Here is a 19,033-nt window from a genome sequence, read left to right on the forward strand (position 1 = left end):
AACTCCCCTTCATATATACATCTATGCTAGTAGTTCTGTCCCTCTAGAGACCCCTCGACTAATACAGGTAGGATTCAAAAAAAGTGTACAAAATGACTAAAATACCAAGAAATATGCTATATTATCAATTTAGAACAAATTCTGAGCATTACTGGTTTACATTCTTTTTTTTTTTTTTTTTTTAGAGGTGGGGTCCCACTGTTGAAGCGGCGTCATTTTCTGGGGTGATACCCAAGGTTCATTGCCTCATGCCAGGAAAATTAAGCACACAGACAGACACAAGGAGTGAGTTTAAGAGCAGAGGTTTAGGCCGGGCGCCCGTGGCTCGCACCTGTAATCCCAGCACTTTGGGAGGTGAAGGCGGGCAGATCACAAGGTCAGGAATTTGAGACCAGCCTGGTCAATATGGAGAAACCCCATCTCTATTAAAAATACAAAAATGAACCGGGCATGGTGGCACGCACCTGTAGTCCCAGCTACTCGGGAGGAGAATCGCTTGAACAGGAGGCGGAGGTTGCAATGAGCTGAGATCGCGCCACTGCACTCCAGTCTGAGCGACAGAGCGCGACTCCATGTCAAAAGAGTAGCGGTTTAATAGGCAAAAGAAAGAGAAAGGAGAAAAGCTGTCTCCTGGGAGAGAGAGAGGAGCCCAAATCGGACTTTTGGCACCGAATTTTACAGACAGGATTGAGGAGGTGGTGTCTGATTTACGTAGGGCCCATAGATTGGTTGGACTAGGTGTGACATTTACATAATACACAAGGAAACTGGCTGCCCCACCCTAAATCATTATGCAAATGGTGTCTTTGCCTGGCAGGCACCATGTTGCCTGCTTCTTTTTTTTTTTTTTTTTTTTTTTTTTTTTGACACGGAGTCTCACTCTGTCACCCAGGCTGGAGTGCAGTGTCGCGATCTCGGCTCACCACCAGCTCTGCCTCCCGGGTTCACTCCATTCTCCTGCCTCAGCCTCCTGGGCAACTGGGGCTACAGGCGCCCGCCACCGCGCGACTAATTTTTTGTATTTTTAGTAGAGACAGAGTTTTACTGTGGTCTCGATCTCCTGACCTCGTGATGCGCCCGCCTTGGTCTCCCAAAGTGCTGGAATTACAGACGTGAGCCACCGGGCAGGGCTTGCCTACTTCTTACTGTACACGTGGCTGGCAAAGAGAAGGGAAGATGGAGCCACCATTTTGAACATGCCTAGTCCCAGGTAGCCTTTTCCTATTGGCACAGCTGCCAGCGTTCACCCATGCAGGCTTCCAGTTTGCTTGTCTATGTTTGCAGCTCAATTTTACAGACTGCTCTTTGTTAGAAAAGAAAATTATTTGGGGGCTGCTTTTCATTAAAAGGAAAACCTTACTGAGGACATCCTTACCCTCATTATTTGCCTAAGTAATTCCTTTTTAACTCCTATATCACTGTGTTGCCCAGGCTAGTCTTGAACTCCTGGGCTCAAGCAATCCTCCCAACATGGCCTCTCAAAGTGCTGAAATTACAGATGAGCCACCCCAGCCTAATAACTCAAGAATGCCTTTTATTATTATTATTATTTTGAGACAGAGATTTGCTGTGGCACCCAGTCTGGAGTGCAGTGGCTCACTGCTAACTGCAGCTTTGACCTCCTGAGCTCAAGTGATCCTACCACCTCAGCCAGTTCGATGATAGGGTTGCTTTAGAACAGAAAGCAAAGTTGAGAGTCGGAGGTGGAGGACCCTCAAGACAGAGAAGGGTGCCAGAACTCTGTAGCTCCTGCACTTCCTGGGACTTACTTCTCAACTCTGTTCTTTGGGAGAGAGTGAAATGTAGTTTCAGGGGACACTCCTTACACTGAATTCCAAATTTGGTGCTAGTGTGGAACAAAAGGGATTAGACCTACCCACCGTTCACGACTTAGTGTCAAATTATATTGTTTCCCTGCCAAGAGCTACCAGAGGAAATAGAAGAGGGAATGGAAAGGAAAGGAGCAAGTGGAAGCGTAGAGTATTCCAGGGAGGCTAAGTGACTGGGAGATAGGGGGACTGGTTCTTGCTACTAATCCATTAACTTGCCTTTTTTTCTTTTCCTGCCTTTAGTTAGCCTTCTTTCTAGGAATTTTGTTAATACTGAGGATTCTGTTTTATTTTATTTTTTATTTTCACTCTTGCCATTCCCCACACTATCTTTGTGAAAAAGAGGTTCCTAGATTCACATCTTAATCTACATTAAAGTATTTCTCTTCTTCTTTTTTCATTTTGCCTTTAGCCTCTTCCTTTTCATTGATGAGTAAACTTTTAGTTTCTATCAAGTGAGATATTAAAATAATTGAGCTAAAATGTATCAGAATAGCACCAAAAATTTGCACATAAGGGCAAATTGCAACAAAGCCCTAAATGAAATCTGTTATTGTACACCATTAAAAAAACACTTTTGGGGTGCTGAGCCCCAAAGGCCTTGATTGGCTGAGATTAGCAGGATAATGGGACAGCGTCTTTTACCATGTTGCTTCATGTCTAATGCCAGAATGTTATTTACTTTACTAAATGATAATGACATGTAACAAGGCTGTGAAACAAAATAAAAATATCAGGACTCCAAACTTACTATGCCAAAGGAAAAAGTCAAGCTTGAGGACTAAGTCACACAAAACTGCTTTCTATTTTGTTCCTAATTAGATAGCTACAAAGAGAAAAGGCTACATACTTCCCTCACAATTTACTCAAAAGGAAATTCTTTCTGGGACCCCAAAATCCTTACCCTAAAACAGCTTCATTGAATGTTAACCTGACAATGTAAATTAACAGCTTCTCATCACAGGCATGGGGAAAAGTCATCCCTCTGCTCACCTGAGACAAATGCATATTTGACTACTTCCTCTACTCTAAGTTTATCTTATGTAAAAATGCAGATTCACCAGCATGAGATGAATGCATACTTATTCCTATATCCCCTCCTTTCCCATGTAAAATGTGGATTCAGTGAATGCTGATCAAAGACTCCAAAGATGCAACTGCTTGCCCCTTTTATTCCTTCCTCTTTTCTTCCTCCCCATTTTTTTCCTTCCTCTTTCCCCTACTACCTGCTCTTTCCCCTTTAAATATTGAAATCTCAGGTCAGGTGTGGTGGCTCACACTTGTAATTCCAGCACTTTGGGAGGCTGAAGTGGGCGGATCCAGCCTGGGTGACACAGCCAGACTTTGTCTCAAATAAATAAATAAATGTTGAAATCTCAAACCTTATCTGGAAAAAGAATGGGTCATAGATGTGTCTGTGGTTTTGTGCTCCTTTCTCCTGGACGCATCCTCAATCTTGGCAAAATAAACCACTAAAATGATTGAGACCCATTTCAGTCACTTAATTTGATTTACATTTTCTTCGATTTATAAGAAATTTACATTGCTTCTTTTAAAAATTATTAAAAATGAAAATATTCCCAAGTGGAAAACATCTATCTGTATCTATCATCTATCATCTATCATCTCATATTTCAAGGCAGCTAGACTTATTTAAAGGAATTGAATAATTCAAAATAACAATAGTGGTAAATCTTTTTGTATTTTTGAGACAGAGTCTCAGTCTGTCACACAAGCTGAAGTACAGTGACACAATCTTGGCTCACTGCAACCTTTGCCTCCTGTGTTCAAGTGGTTCTTGTGCCTCAGCCTCCCGAGTAGGTGGGATTACAGGCACATGTCACCACACATGGCTAACTTTTGTATTTTTAGTAGAGACAGAGTTTCACCATGTTGCCCAGACTGGTCTCGAACTCCCGGCCTTAAGTGATCCCCCAACTCAGCCTTCCAAAGTGGTAGGATTACAAGTGTGAGCCACAGAACCGGGCCAGATAGTCATCTTTAATATTGGACTCAATTTAATTCTAGTCCTTTCTCTCTCTCTCTCTCTCTCTCTCTCTCTCTCTCTGTGTGTGTGTGTGTGTGTGTGTGTGTGTTAAATTTCATACAGGGGAATTAGTCATTGCCAATAAGAATTTTGAAAGATAGGAAGTAAACTGAATTTTTGTTCCCAAAAGAAAGCCACAGAAAAACTCTATTATAGACCTGCAAAATAAGCCAACTAAATTAAATGCACATTTGTTTGTTAGTAAACTGGAAGCAAATATCTTGTGAGACTGTTAGAATTTTCATTTTTACAGTAAATTTACTACTAGCTTATTCAAAAAACTAATTAAGCAAAGGCTATTGGAGTCTATGTTGTTTTAATAGATATATTTAAATAAAAGTAATAAGATTTGGATGGCCAATAACATTCAGAAGCAAATGTTATACTGTAATAATAAAAATTTCTTAGAAACACAGAATTACTGGCTGGGCATGGTGGCTCATACCTGTAATTCCAGCACTTTGGGAGGCTGAGGCAAGAGGATCACTTGAGCTCAGGAGTTTGAAACAAGCATGGGCAATGTAGTGAGACCTCATCTCTACTAAAAATCAAAAAAATTAGCCAGGCATGTAGTCCTAGCTACTAGAGAGGCTGAGGTGAAAGCATCACTTGAGGCTGGGAGGTTGAGCCTGCAGTGAGCTGTAATCACACCACTGCACTCCAGCCTGGGCAACAGAGTGAGACTCTGTCTCAAAACAAATCAACAAACAAAAACCCAGAAATGAACTGTATTTTTCTCCAGCTATGTTAGAGGGTACACCAAGGGCAACTAAACAATAGATTTTACTTCAAACCAAGTAATTTTGTCCTGATCATTCTATTGTTCCATTTCCCTGCAAAACAAATATTATGCCTTTTTTTTTTTTTTTTTTTTGGCTTATCTCTTTCTTATTCCAGAAATGATATAAGGTACCTTTTAGGAATACATCCAACTTTAAAAATAGGTGAATGTAAGTGAGGCAAGTAGAAAATAACTTGAAATGAGATATGAAATGAGGAGTAAGATTGTTTTCAAAATGCTATAAGGGACTGGACACAGTGGCTCAAGCTTGTAATTCCAGCACATTGGAACACTGAGGAGGAAGGATGGTTTGAGCCCAGGAGTTCAAGACTAGCCTAGGCAACATACAGAGACCCTGTCTCTACAAAAAAAATGGAAAAATTAGCTGGGTGTGGTGGCACATGCCTGTAGTCCCAGCTACTGGGAGCCTGAGGCAGGAGGATCACTTGAGCTCAGGAGGTAGAGGCTGTAGTGAACCATAATCATGCCACTGCACTTCAGCCTGGGTGACAGAGCAAAACCCTGTTTCAAGAAAAAAAAAGTCACAAGATCTAATACCCTTGCTAGAGTTGAGATAGCACAATCTGTAATGAGAAGATAACCAGCAAGTGATTACGGCCTCCTCAAGTTACACGTTTCCTTAGAGAGAGTGTTGTTTCAGTTTTTCCCCTATAACACAGAGTGAAATCCAGGAGTTAGGAATACTTTGATTTGAGTCAAACTGGCAAGTGTAAAGCAGGTAATGAAAAGACTGTGTGTGTTCACAGCCATGCAAGAAAATCACTAGAGCATCTGTATTACACCTTGTGGTGTGACCCAGCATTAGACAATGCACAGAGAAGTCCAGGGATTCACTTTGCACATACTTGCTCTATAGGACTGACACCAGGAAATGAAAACCACAGTGTAACATCCATCTAGACTCTTCAGAGATGATGCCCAATTGTGTCATTTTCAAAATGACACAGAAACTTCTCTCTGTTAAACAATTAAGCAAAGGGGCAACACGCTGGAAACATAATCAACCCCTTGATCTATTGTCCGTATGAATGCATATTAGCACCTGACAAATGTTGAATGAATGAATGAATGAATGAATGAACAAGTGAAGTGAAATCTCTACAAGAGATATACATGGCCATGGAGGAAAATTCTTACTGTCTCTTTGCTGCTCTATCCAGTGCTTGACAGAGTGGGTTGAAAATAGATTAAAATAGATTCATATCAAAACCTAGTTCCCACTTCAATACTTTTATGAAAAACCTGGCTTTCTCTGGTGTTGAGCTGCCACTGGTAACAAATTTCTCAGAAACATGGCTGGCCCTGGCACTGTCTCTGTATAAACTGAATGTGTTAATAAAAAGTTTTAATTCCAGGTTCAAAGTTTACTCCATCCATTCATTTGTTCATCTGTTTAATAAGCATTTATTCATTGCTTATTTTGCACCAAGTACTGGTGATATAAAGTTAGAACCCATAGTTCCTTGTCCTCAGGGAAAATGAAACACAAAGAAGAGACCGTGACAAAACAATGAGGTCTGCTCAGTGACAAAAAGAAGTACAGAGAGCACCAAAAGGAGAGCAAATGTCTCAGCTCAGGAAGTAGATGTCATGCGGGAGTGGAGGGAGGAAGGAGCAAAGAAGGCAAAGGAATCAAATGACCCATCTCAGAATGATCACAGAATTTTTTCCAGAAGCAACAATTAACCCTTGAGAACCCTTGATTCTGACTGGAAGTCAGAATCACAGGTGACTCAAATAATGACCAGAAAGTCACAAATACCCAGATGATAAGTAGATAAGTATATGCTCTACCCCTTGAGAACTTGCCCACACCATCAGATTAGCAAGAAAAGGCCAGAGATGGTTCAGGCAAATCCTGTCCTTGACCAAGCACTGAAGGAGGCCACAAAGACTTCTGGAAAGGTAGAGAGCAAAAGAAGGAGTCACAGACTTCATCTCAGGCACTGAGGGTAGAAGGAGGTGGCCTGGCTTTGATCCAAAGTGAAAGTTTCAGTGGTGGATGAAGCCAGCGCATGAGATGTTGGGACATTCAGAAGGAAAGGCAGCGCTGGCTAGAGCCTCTGTTTAGGACACTACCAAGGTACTCTGTATCGGGAGAACTCACCCCCGATAGTTAACGTGGGTTCTTTTCTATTTCCCTAAGCATCTCAGCTGGTTTGAGAAATAAAGGGAAAGAGTACAAAAGAGAGAAATTTTAAAGCTGGGTGTCCGGGGGAGACATCACATGTCGGCAGGTTCCATGATGCTCCCTGAGCCATGAAACCAGCAAGATTTTATTAGCGATTTTCAAAAGGGGAGGGAGTGTATGAATAGGGTGTGGATCACAGAGATCACATGCTTCACAAGGTAATAAAATGTCACAAAGCAAACGGAGGCAGGGTGAGATCACAGGACCACAGGATGGCATGAAATTAAAATTGCTAATGAAGTTTCGGGCACGCATTGTCATTGATAACATCAGGAGACAGGGTTTGAGAGCAGACAACCTGTCTGACCAAAATTTATTAGGCGAGAATTTCCTCGTCCTAATAAGCCTGGGAGCACTACAGGAGAAGGGAACTTATTTCATCCCTTTGGGGGCCATTCATAGACCTACCCTCAGGGCACATTCTCTTAGGGATGTTCCTTGCTGAGAAAAAGAATTCAGTGATATTTCTCCTATTTGCCTTTGAAAGAAGAGAAATATGACTCTGTTCCGTCCGCCTCACTGGCAGTCAGACTCCAAAGTCTTATCTTCCTTGTTCCCTGAACATTGCTGTTATCCTGTTCTTTTTCCAAGGTGCCCAGATTTCATATTGTTCAAACACACATGCTCTACAAACAATTTGTGCAGTTAATGCAATCATCAACGGGTCCTGAGGAGACATACATCCTCCTCAGCTTACAAAGATGATGGGATTAAGAGATTAAAGTAAAGACAGGCATAGGAAATCACAAGGGTATTGATTGGGGAAGTGATAAGTGTCCATGAAATCTTCACAATTTATGTTCTTCTGCCATGGCTTCAGCCAGTCCCTCCGTTTGGGGTCCCTGACTTCCCGCAACACCTCTGCATTCACCCTAATCTATATGCCAGTGATGAGCAAAATGCAGGAAGGATGAATGATGAAGTGATAGGAAAGAGTAACAGGTTTGCCTGATAGAGAAGGCATCAGTGTGTACATTCATTCATTCATTCATTACAAATTTAGCACATGCCAGGCACTGTATATGACCCTTATGATGTTAATATTCCAATGGAAATAATTTCAGAATGTGTTAGGAGTAAATAATCAGGTAAGCAGGGGTCTACTTTATATATGTAGTCAGAGAAGGCCTCTCTGAGGAGCCAATATGTAAAAATGGGAAGAAACTAGTTGCACAGTGAGCTGAAACAAGAGTGTTCCAGGCAGAAAGAACATCAAGTTCTGAGATGGGAATGAGCTTGCCAGCACATTCTAGGGCTAGAAAGGAGGCCACTGTGCATGACAGGGACTGTGGTGCAAGGTGAGGCTGGCGAGGTAGGAGGAGCCAGTGAAGGCAGCTGTGTGCACTAGGATAAGGAGTTGGGATTTTAATCCACAGACACTTGTGTTTTTCTTGAAGGGGTGCCAATTTTTAAAACCTGCAGAGTTGATCAAACTATGCGCTTTTTCTCTATCCTACCCAATAATGATGATCCAGGAGTAAGGATGGAAAAACAACGGGAATACTCAAATACCTCTGGAGAAAATGAAAATGGGTATCATCATTTGGAGAGCAAATTGCATTAGCTAGTAAAGCTGAGGATGTGCCTATCCAACACATGGAGGTTCCATTCCTAAATAGAGATATCCTAAAGAAACTCACTGTATCAGCCCATTCTCGCACTGCTATAAAGAAATACCTGAAGGCCGGCGCGGTGGCTCAAGCCTGTAATCCCAGCACTTTGGGAGGCCGAGACGGGCGGATCACGAGGTCAGGAGATTGAGACCATCCTGGCTAACACGGTGAAACCCCGTCTCTACTAAAAAATACAAAAAACTAGCCGGGCGAGGTGGCGGGCGCCTGTAGTCCCAGCTACTCGGGAGGCTGAGGCAGGAGAACTGCGTAAACCCGGGAGGCGGAGCTTACAGTGAGCTGAGATCCGGTCACTGCACTCCAGCCCGGGCGACAGAGAGAGACTCCGTCTCAAAAAAAAAAAAACAAAAGAAAGAAATACCTGAGACTGGGTAATTTATAAAGAAAAGAGGTTTAATTGGCTCACAGTTCCACAGGCTGTACAGGAAGCATGATGCAGGAGCAGGCACTTCACATGGCTGGGAGCAGGAGCAAGAGACAGAGGGCTGGGGGGCGGTGGTACACACTTTTGAACAACCAGGTCACGTGAGAACTCACTCACTACAATGTACCAAGCAGGGGTGGTGCTGAACCATTCATGAGAAACCATCCCCATGATACAATCACCTTCCACCAGGTCCCACCTCTAGCATTGGGGATTACAATTCAACATGAGCTTTGGGTGGGAACACGGAGCCAAACCATATCACTCACGTTTACTCAGTGAAACAAAAACAAGCTTGTTCACTGAAGCATTGTTTGTAATAGAAAAACAACAGCAACAACAAAATGTCCATCAACAGAATAGGTAAATTGTAGTGTATTCACACAGTGAATTCCACACAGTACTGAAAACGAATGAACTAGAAATATCTGAATCAATACGAACAACTCTGAAAAACATTTTCACTTGGAATGAAAAAAGCAAGAGGGCAAAGGAACACATTCAGTATTATTCTATTTATATGAGGTTTTAAAATATGCAAAATGATTCCATGTATCATTTAGGTAGACATACTTGTGTAGGAAAAGTATAAAGAAATGCACAGGAATGCTTGATGTCAGTTTTTGGGCTGGCGCTTACCACTGGAGCTATATGTGATGTTGGGAGGTATATAGTGGGCTGTGACTATTTCTTAAGCAATGTGGTAAGTTCAGGGGGTCTTCATTAACTATTCTTTATATTTTTTTAATATCTGAAATTTCTCTTTTTATATTTGAAAGACTAGCCAGAAGCAAGCAAGCAAATATAAAAAGGGGACTGGAAGCAGTTATTGGGCAGAAGCAAACAATTTTGTGAGTCAGCAGAGGCTTTAGTTGAATTCTTCAAAGTAGACTAGGGAATCAGGCCACCAGGGCTGGAACTTAGACATTTCATCTTATCCAGAGAACAGATGAGCTTTCTTTAATACAAAGTATATCTTTACTTTTTAACTCTACCTGTACATGATTCTCTAGAGATGGAGACCAGATTTAGAACTTAATACGAACAACCTAGAAATTCTCTGAGATCATTCAATTCACGGATTATCTAGAATGCACACAGGTCATGTGTCTCTATCTAAAAAAGATGTGTTACATTTTCCTGTGTTTGCGCTACCTGATTTCTTTTCCCAGTGCCCAAATCAGGCAGGGATACTACATACTTCCATGCACTTCTAAGTTTTGACAATCCATTTGCTGTTGCATTCAACAGAGATGGAAAAACATAACCCAATTCCCAATTCCACAAACTCAAATGAGGTTTTGAGAACTCCTCTGGGACTAAAAGGTGATATCATTGTTTTTTGTCAATTTCATAACAAAATCTGAGCCAGAGGATAGGATAAAATAATCCTCCTTCATACTCATATGTTGCTTATACTTTGAGTCTCACAATACTGCAAATTTTCAGCAAAATATTAAGACTGAACGGTGGCAAGTGACTTCTTAGGTCTCACAGCTAAGCACCAAGTGGAGTTAGAAAGTGAGTCCAGGTCATCTGACCCCATCAAATATTCTTCCCTCTGTTCCTCACTAGGGCTTACTTTGCCAAGGACCAAATCCCAGAGAGGTCCAAAGAGTATATCACTCGGACTATCTCAGGGCAAGTCCCAGCTCTCCATCAACTAACTGTGCGCCCTTGGTCAAGTTACTGAACTTCCTTAAAGTTCATCTGTAAAATGAAAAAGATAAAATCAACCTCTCATAGTTATAGTGTCTCATTCAGTTTGGGCTACTATAACAAACTACCATAAACGGGGTGGTTTGGGTAACTGGATAAATGTTTAGTCAATAATCATTTTTTACAAGTCTGGAAGCTGGAAGTTTGAGATCAGGGTGCCAGTATGATCAGGTTCTGGTGAGGGCCTTCTTCTGAGTTGCAGACTCCCAATTTCTCGCTGTATGCTTACATGGTTGAAAGAGAGCTATAGACCACTCTGGGTTTCCTTTTTGTAAAGGCACTAATCCCATTCATGAAGGCCGCACCCTCAAGACCCAATCACCTCCCAAAGACTCCACGTCCAAATACCATCATGAGGGTTGGGATTTCAACATCGGAATTTGGGGAGGAACACAAACATTCAGACCATAACATGTACTGACCACTAGAGAATGTGTGCAGTACCTGGCCTGCTGTAGTTGTGCTTAGTGATGGAAACTACTGTAATAATTACAGAGACCAGCCTCTCATTGACACAGTCCTTCTAACCAAACCAGGGAGTTAAGTCACCTTTCTTCTGGGGCTTCAAAGAATTAGAAATGATTATAGAGGCCAGGTGTGGTGACTCACACCTGAAATCCTAGCACTTTGGGAGGCCAAGGCTAGGGGGGTCACTTGAGCTCAGGAGTTCCAGACCAGCCTGGGCAACATAGTGAGACCTCATCTCTAATTTATAATATATTTTTAAAAAAGTTATAGAGCTATGTGAGATGAGAGAATTAGTAGGAACTGAAAGCTGACATCAGAAAGGAATTATTTAATTATTAGTATTAAAATAAATGATGTTAACAAGCATTAACAATAATAGAAGTTTTATTCTATTATTGTTATGTTTTGTCTTTTTCTTCTTTTCCTCTACCCCTATCTTGGGACATTCAGAAACTGCCTGGGTGGTTTGAGAAGAGACAACCCAGTTTGACCTGCAAGATAAGGATCCATTCGTAATCTCTCTCACTGATGTTATTTCCCCATCTGCTGTCTTGGTTCATCTCACCACAGAAGGGCATTTAGTCCTAGCCAGCCATCGGCTGCGTATGGCAGCAGGGTGGCACTTCCCATTTCTCTGTGGTTAGTGCTTGAGCGAAAACCTTTTTCAGCTGAGTCCTGTGAGGTTCTGCTGTTGAGTCCTGGGTGGCTGATGGAATGATTGAGGAGGTCTGGTCACCCTCAAGCGCCATCATTGCCTTGTTTCTGTGGGCTTGTGTCACACAAAATGAAGAACAGAAATGTTAGGACTTAAGAGAATGTTTGGAATTCACACCCCTTTGCAGTCCTTTCAAGGCTGCTGCTATGTACTGTGTCCCATGCATGTGAAAAGTCGAGCTGTGATGGCTGCTGGGACCCCTGCAAAGATCATGTGTGAGAATTGAGCACAAGACCACAAATTATTACTGCTTGATGCACTTGTTAAAACTCTATCTGCCAGGAAACCAATTTTTTTTTTTTTTTTTTGAGGCAGGACCTCACTCTGTTGCCCAGGCTGGAGTACAGTGGTGCAATCTCAGCTCACTGCAGCCTCCACCTAGTGGGTTCAAGTGATTGTCCCACCTCAGCCTCAGTAGCTAGGACCACAGGCGTGTACGACCACCCCTGGCTAATTTTTGTATTTTTAATAGAGATGGGTTTCACCTTGTTGCCCAGGATGGTCTGGAACCCCTGGGCTCAAGTGATCTGCCCACCTCCACCTCCCAAAGTGTTGCGATTACGGCCATGAGCCACTGTACCTGGCACAATTTTTTTTGGTACCTTCGTTTATGCCAAGAATCAGTCCTAATTTCTTTACTATGTGAAGGAATTTTTAAAAGTAACAGAAAAGGCCAGGCACAGTGGCTCATACCTGTAATCCCAGCACTTTGGGAGGCTGAGGTGGGTGGATCACTTAAGGTCAGGAGTTAGAGACCAGCCTGACCAACATGGTGAAACACTGTCTCTACTAAAAATACAAAATTAGCCAGGTATGGTGACTCATGCCTGTAATCCCAGCTACTTGAGAGGCTGAGGCAGGAGAATTACTTGAACATGGGAGGCAGAGGTCGCAGTGAGCCAAGATGGTGCCATTTCACCCCGACCTGGGCAACAGAGCGAAACTCTGTCTCAAAAAAAAAAAGAAAAAAGAAAAGAAAAGTAACAGAAAAAAGAGTGAAATATATTAGCTATCTTTTATTCTGAGCCAAAACTTGACAGATGTGGGAAATCTCCATATAGTGTTTGAAAATTTCATTGTACAGGGAAATTATTTTCTTCTGTGTCTTTTCTTTTACTATAAAGTGATTCAGAATTTTACTGTTACTATAAAATTATGCAAAGTATTGTGACAAAACTGCATCAATTTGTTGACTATTAAAGTGCTCCTTGAACATTATATTTCCCGAGTCTTTTGTGTGTGTGGAGTCAGCAAACAATGCTTTTTGCTACCTGGACTTTGTGTTCTTTTACAGCTCTGGATTCTTAAAAGTACCACATGGGTATCAAACCTGTGAAGGGTATGAGATTTTACCCTACTTGCAAGCTAATAAAGTGAGCACACCACATGGATTCATGGATCCTGGCAGAAGTTATGAGACTCATAGGTCAGAGACAAAGGACAGTTTATTATAGCAATAGCAGTGGCCAGATTGTCAGCATTTGCACTGGTTCCCTGAGCCCCAGACCCCATGAAGAGGGCCACGTGAGACCTGCACACACAGTGGGCTGCATTAGAAGAGGAACCCCCATGCTTAGGGAACCCTGGTATTTGATAATGGGCAGTAAGCCTGCCTGACTTTTGCTCCAGAGACAGACACTATCTCTGTCATCCAAGACTTCACTAGATAAACATCCTTGGAAATATAAGTCTGGAACCTGGCACTAGGTGCCTATTCTTACCAGATGTATAAAAATGTGAGAGACCTTGGAGAATCATATCCCAAGAATCAGCAGTTTCTTTTACTGGACCTTTAAGATTGAGACTTGTAAGGTCCTGATGCAGTGACATGTAAGGTCACTTTGTCTCTTTTGTGAATGTTACCATTATTTTTCTTCTTAGGTTATGACCAAAGAATCCTCAAGGTGAGTGATCCTTCAGTTTTGAGACAGCCACATGCAGGAAGACGGGACTTGTAGAGTGATGGGGCCAAGTGTGTGGTTAGAATCCTTGGGGTGGGGAAAGAGTTTGTTCTAGACTCCAGTTTAGTCCTTGTGGCTACCAGGTCTGACGTGCCAAGGACACGGGAAAGCTGGGAGTGAGGATACTGATAGTCATGGCACTTTACACCAGAATAAAACTTTTTTTTTTCTTTTTAAGTGATAAGAGAATGGCTAGTCTGATTTTACCAACATGGGCTGCTATTTGCTTAAGACTGATAGTGCAAGGGGTGAAGATGCAATCAGGGTAAAAGGTGGTCTGGGGTTGTGGTGTGCAGGCAAACCAGCCCTCTGTGGCAAAAAATTTAAAAGCCCTGATATGGAGTATTTGCTGATATCTATAATGTAAATATTCCCACCGTGGCCACTTTCCAGTTACCAGCAAGGCGTCCCAGCACTAGGGGTTGGGAGGAGATGGCATAGTCCTAAGAGTCAGCCTCGGTCATTGAGCCATGTGGGACTGGGCAGTGGGGTATCTGGTCTGGTTCTAAGTGCTGTGATGAAGCAGTAGCAGCTGTAATAGCTGACATTTCCTGTGTGCTCACCACATTCCAAGGACTGTATGTTCTTTATCATCCCTCATTTGATAGACAAGACAACTGAGACACAGAAGGGTGAAGTAAATAGAAAGTACGCAATAAGTACTCCATCCCAGACCATCTCGTCCGGAGGGCGCTGTCTTGACCGCTGTACTACTATGGTTGCTGTGAGGCAGTAACTTGTCCGTCAGTGTACTTCTTCAGCAAAGCTACATAGTCAAAAAGCCACAGGAGGCTGTGAGGAGAAGCTCACTGCTGCTCTGTTGAAATCTGTATTGGTTTCCTATGGTCACTCTTAACAAATTACCACAACCTCAGTGGCTTAAAACAACCCAAATACATCTTTCTGTCATCCTGGATATGAGCCAAAGTCAAGGTTGTCAGCAGAAGCGCATTGCTTCCAGAGGCACTATAGGGGACTGCCCATTCCTTGCCCCTTTTCTGCTTCTAGAGGCTGCCCATTTTCCTTGGCTTGTGGCTGCATCATTCTGGCTGCTTCTATTGTCACATCTTCTCTCTGACCCTCCCTGCCTCCTTATAAGGATGCTTGTGATTATATCCATCCAGATAATCCAGAATCTCCCATTTTGTGATTCTTAATAACATCTGCAAGGCCCCTTTTACTTTGCAGAATAAGATATTCACAGGTTCTGGTGATGAGGACTGGGAGATCTCCAAAAGGAAGGGAAGCAGGAGATAGGGTCTGGAGGCAGGGAATCTAAGGCCAATTCAGGCTGACTTCTAAGAACTCAGAAGGAAAACCCCAACTTTCCATGCCCAAGTAACAGAAGGACCAGAGGCTACTCCCTTTGCAACCTCCCCCCACCCCACCATCCCCCTCCCCCACCCCTTTTCTGCATGGCAGGTGAAAAATTGAAAGTACCTCTGATTCATCCCCTCCCACAACCAATCAGACTGGTTGCGGGCCAAGTCTTCATTTGCATAGGAGTATAACTTTGTAACTTCAGCCTCTAATTGGTTGCTTTCCACAACCAGATGTTTGTACAGGGTGGTGTAACTTTGTAACTTCGCTTCAGCCTCTGATTGGCCCCCTCCCACAACCAATCAGACTGATCATGGACCTCTACTTCATTTACATAGGGTGTACAGCAAGGAACCAATGGGAAACCTCTAGGGGGTATTTAAACCTCACAAAATTCTGTCAGCGGCCTCTTGGCTGCTTGGCCTGCGCCCACCCTGTGGCGTGTACTTTTGTTTTTCAATAAATCTTTTGTTGCTTCATTCTTTCCTTGCTTTGTGCGTTTTGTCCATTTCTTTGTTCAAGATGCCAAGAACCTGGACACCCTCCACCGGTAACAGGAGGAGAATTAGTCAGCCTACCACAGACTCCAACAAACATTTTTTGAGAGGAAATGAAAGAATATTCCTAGGTCATTGGGTGCCTTCAAGAATCCCTGAAAGTGGGGTTTGCATTTTTCCCTGGATTGAAAACAGAAATGCTTCCTACACAAACATGATTGAGACTTTGTACTCTAGGTGTTAAAATACATTAGAGTAGGTCATACCCTGTGGGTTATGGTCAGAGAGATCTGGTTAGAAGTTCCCAGGTAGGCGACAGCCCTAGATATGTGACACTTTAGGAGAATCCCTGGCTCCGTGGATACGTCTAGGAGACACTTCTAGGAGAATCCCTGGCTCCGTGGCTCCAGGTGTGTAAGGCAGCCTCAGGGACTGCCACCACTTGGTTACATACATGTCCCTCCAACTAATCCTAGCTCTCAAGGACAGGCAGTTCTGGGCCCTGTGTTGCCCATGAGACTTGGTCCACAGCAAGCCCGTGACGGAGTGAAAGTGAGGGGACACCCAATTTGAAAACTCAGCAGGAAGCCAGACTCCATGACAGACAAAATGGATCAAAGTGAATTGGCTCTGTTGTTTGGGGAAATACCTGAGGTTGGGTGTTTCGTGCCAAGAAGATTAAGGACACGGACACACGTGGGTAGGTTAAGGAGCAGAAAGTTTAACAGGCAGCAAAAAGAGAACAGCTCCCCCATGCAGAGGGAGGAGGACTCCTAATGGATCTCCCCATTCCTGGCGGGAAGCAGTCTGATACAGAGAGGAAGGGTTTGAAGAGGTGGTGCTTGAGTTACATAAAGCCCAAGGGATTGGTTTGACCAGCTGTGCCATTTACATAGCCCTTGGAGAAACTGAGCATTCCACCTTGATCTTTTATTATGCAGATGGGGTTTTTTACCTGGCCAGAGCCTTGACACCTGCACACATGGCAACAAACAGAAGAGAGGAGAAATCTTCCATATTGGATGTACCTGGCTTCCAGGTGCATTTATCTATGCAGGCTTCTAGCTTGCTGATTTATGCTTGCAGCTTGACTTTTCAGGCTGCTTTCTGCTAGAAGAAAAATGGTTTTGGGGGCTGCTTTTTATTAAAAGAAAAGCCTTACCAAGGACTCCTGTACCCTCACTATCTGCCTGAATAATTTTTTTAACTTCTATATTAAAAGGTCTATAAGTGGGAGCTGGCCCTAAAAGTAGGTTATAGAGATTATTTGGATGTGCCAACAAGCTTCATCTGCAGCTTGGACTGTCTCCATTGGAAGGCCTCTGGCAGATTTTGTAAAAAGTTATATTTATGTAACAACTTTACTATAGGAAAAATTTGCCTAAAGATATGAATTTATATTACTCATCATTGGCTGGTTCCTTATCCTGAACATTGGTTTCCTTGGAATCTGATTTCGGCTTGTTTGGCCTTTAAAAACCCCAGAAGAATGGATGTTTCTGCCAGATTATTTTCTGGTTTTCAGTCTCACTATATGTCACAAAGGCCTTGGTTTATGGTTCCCAACTGGTGAAGAAACATCAAACTTTGCTTCTCTTAGTTCCTTCTACATGACAATGGGTGGTGGCTGTTTAGATGGAAGCATTTTTTTTTCCCTAAAGCCTATGAGACAGGCTGCAACTTAAACCCCTATTTTATTAAAGGAGAGGAAATGTCCAAGAGCCCAGAGCTAGTGGGTACAAGCATCATCAGGACTAGAAATGGAGTCTTCTTGTTGCCAATTAGTAGGGGTGAGGGGTAAGTGGCATATGTGACTGCCATCCATGCCCAGACAGGGAATTGTCCTTGAACCCACTCATGTGGTGTCTTCTGGGGGTACAGTGAGTCCTCAGGGCAGGACAGCCTTGGGGTCAAGAGCCCAGACTCAGGTGCTATCTCAGGTTTTGTAACTCAATTGCTCAATGACCTTAAGCCAGTTTAGTTCCCTCATCTGTGAAAACGGAGATAACAACTGAATTTACCTCAATAAAGTGTGTCAGGTTTTAAGAGTAATTGATCTTTACGTCATGATAAATGGCAACAAAATAAATGACAAATGGATTAAAGTAAATAGTAAAAACAACATAAGAACAAAACATTAAAAAATCATATAATAGGCCAGGCGCGATGGCTCACGTCTGTAGTCCTAGCACTTTGGGAGGCCGAGGTGGGTGGATCACAAGGTCAGGAGATCGAGTCCATCCTGGCTAACATGGTGAAACCCCATGTCTACTAAAAATACAATAAATTAGCTGGGCGTGGTGGCGAGCGCCTGTAATCCCAGCTACTCGGGAGACTGAGACAGGAGAATGGCGTGAACCCAGGAGGCGGAGCTTGCAGTGAGTTGAGATCGAGCCACCGCACTCCAGTCTGGACGACAGAGCAAGACTCCATCTCAAAAAAAGAAAAAAAATCATATAATAGAAGAAACCAAATATTAGTAAATTTGAATATATAAAAGTGAAAATTACTACAAGTTAAAAATATATATATATATATATATATTTTGAGATAGTCTAGCTCTGTCACCCAGGCTGAAGTGCAGTGATGTGATCTCAGCCAACTGCAGCCTCCACCTCCCAGGTTTAAACAGTTCTCCTGCCTCAGCCTCCTGAATAGCTGGGACTGTAGGCACACACCACCATGCCTGGCTAATTTGTGTATTTTTAGTAGAGAGAGGGTTTCACCATGTTGGCCAAGCTGGTCTCGAACTCCTAACCTCAGTGATCCACCTGCCTTGGCCTCCCAAAGCGCTAGGATTACAGGCATGAGCCACCATGCCTAGCCATTAAGAAATATTGAAAAGGTAAGGCCGGGCGCGGTGGCTCAAGCCTGTAATCCCAGCACTTTGGGAGGCCGAGACGGATGGATCACGAGGTCAGGAGATCGAGACCATCCTGGCTAACACGGTGAAACCCCGTATCTACTAAAAATACAAAAAAACTAGCCGGGCGAGGTGGCGGGCGCCTGTAGTCCCAGCTACTCCGGAGGCTGAGGCAGGAGAATGGCGTAAACCCGGGAGGCGGAGCTTGCAGTGAGCTGAGATCCGGCCACTGCACTCCAGTCCGGGTGACAGAGCAAGACTCCGTCTCAAAAAAAAAAAAAAGAAAGAAAGAAAAAGAAAAGGTAAATCATAAACTGGAAAAAAGATTGCAATGTACTTAAGAGTTAATACCCTTAATATATTTTAAAAAATCAAATTTGTAAGAAAAAACTCAATACATCAAGGGAAAATATATACATTAAGAAGTGCATGTAAAAGGAAGTTCCATATTTCAATTATGAAAACTGCAAATCACAATTAAATTTATAATATCCAGTGTTGGTTAGCATGCATGAAAACAGAGAAGCAGGTGCTGTTGATGGAAGTGTATTTTGGTTTAATTTTTT

The sequence above is a fragment of the Trachypithecus francoisi genome, unplaced genomic scaffold, assembly GCF_009764315.1.
Source record: "Trachypithecus francoisi isolate TF-2019V2 unplaced genomic scaffold, Tfra_2.0 Lachesis_group0, whole genome shotgun sequence".
NCBI lineage: Eukaryota > Metazoa > Chordata > Mammalia > Primates > Cercopithecidae > Trachypithecus > Trachypithecus francoisi.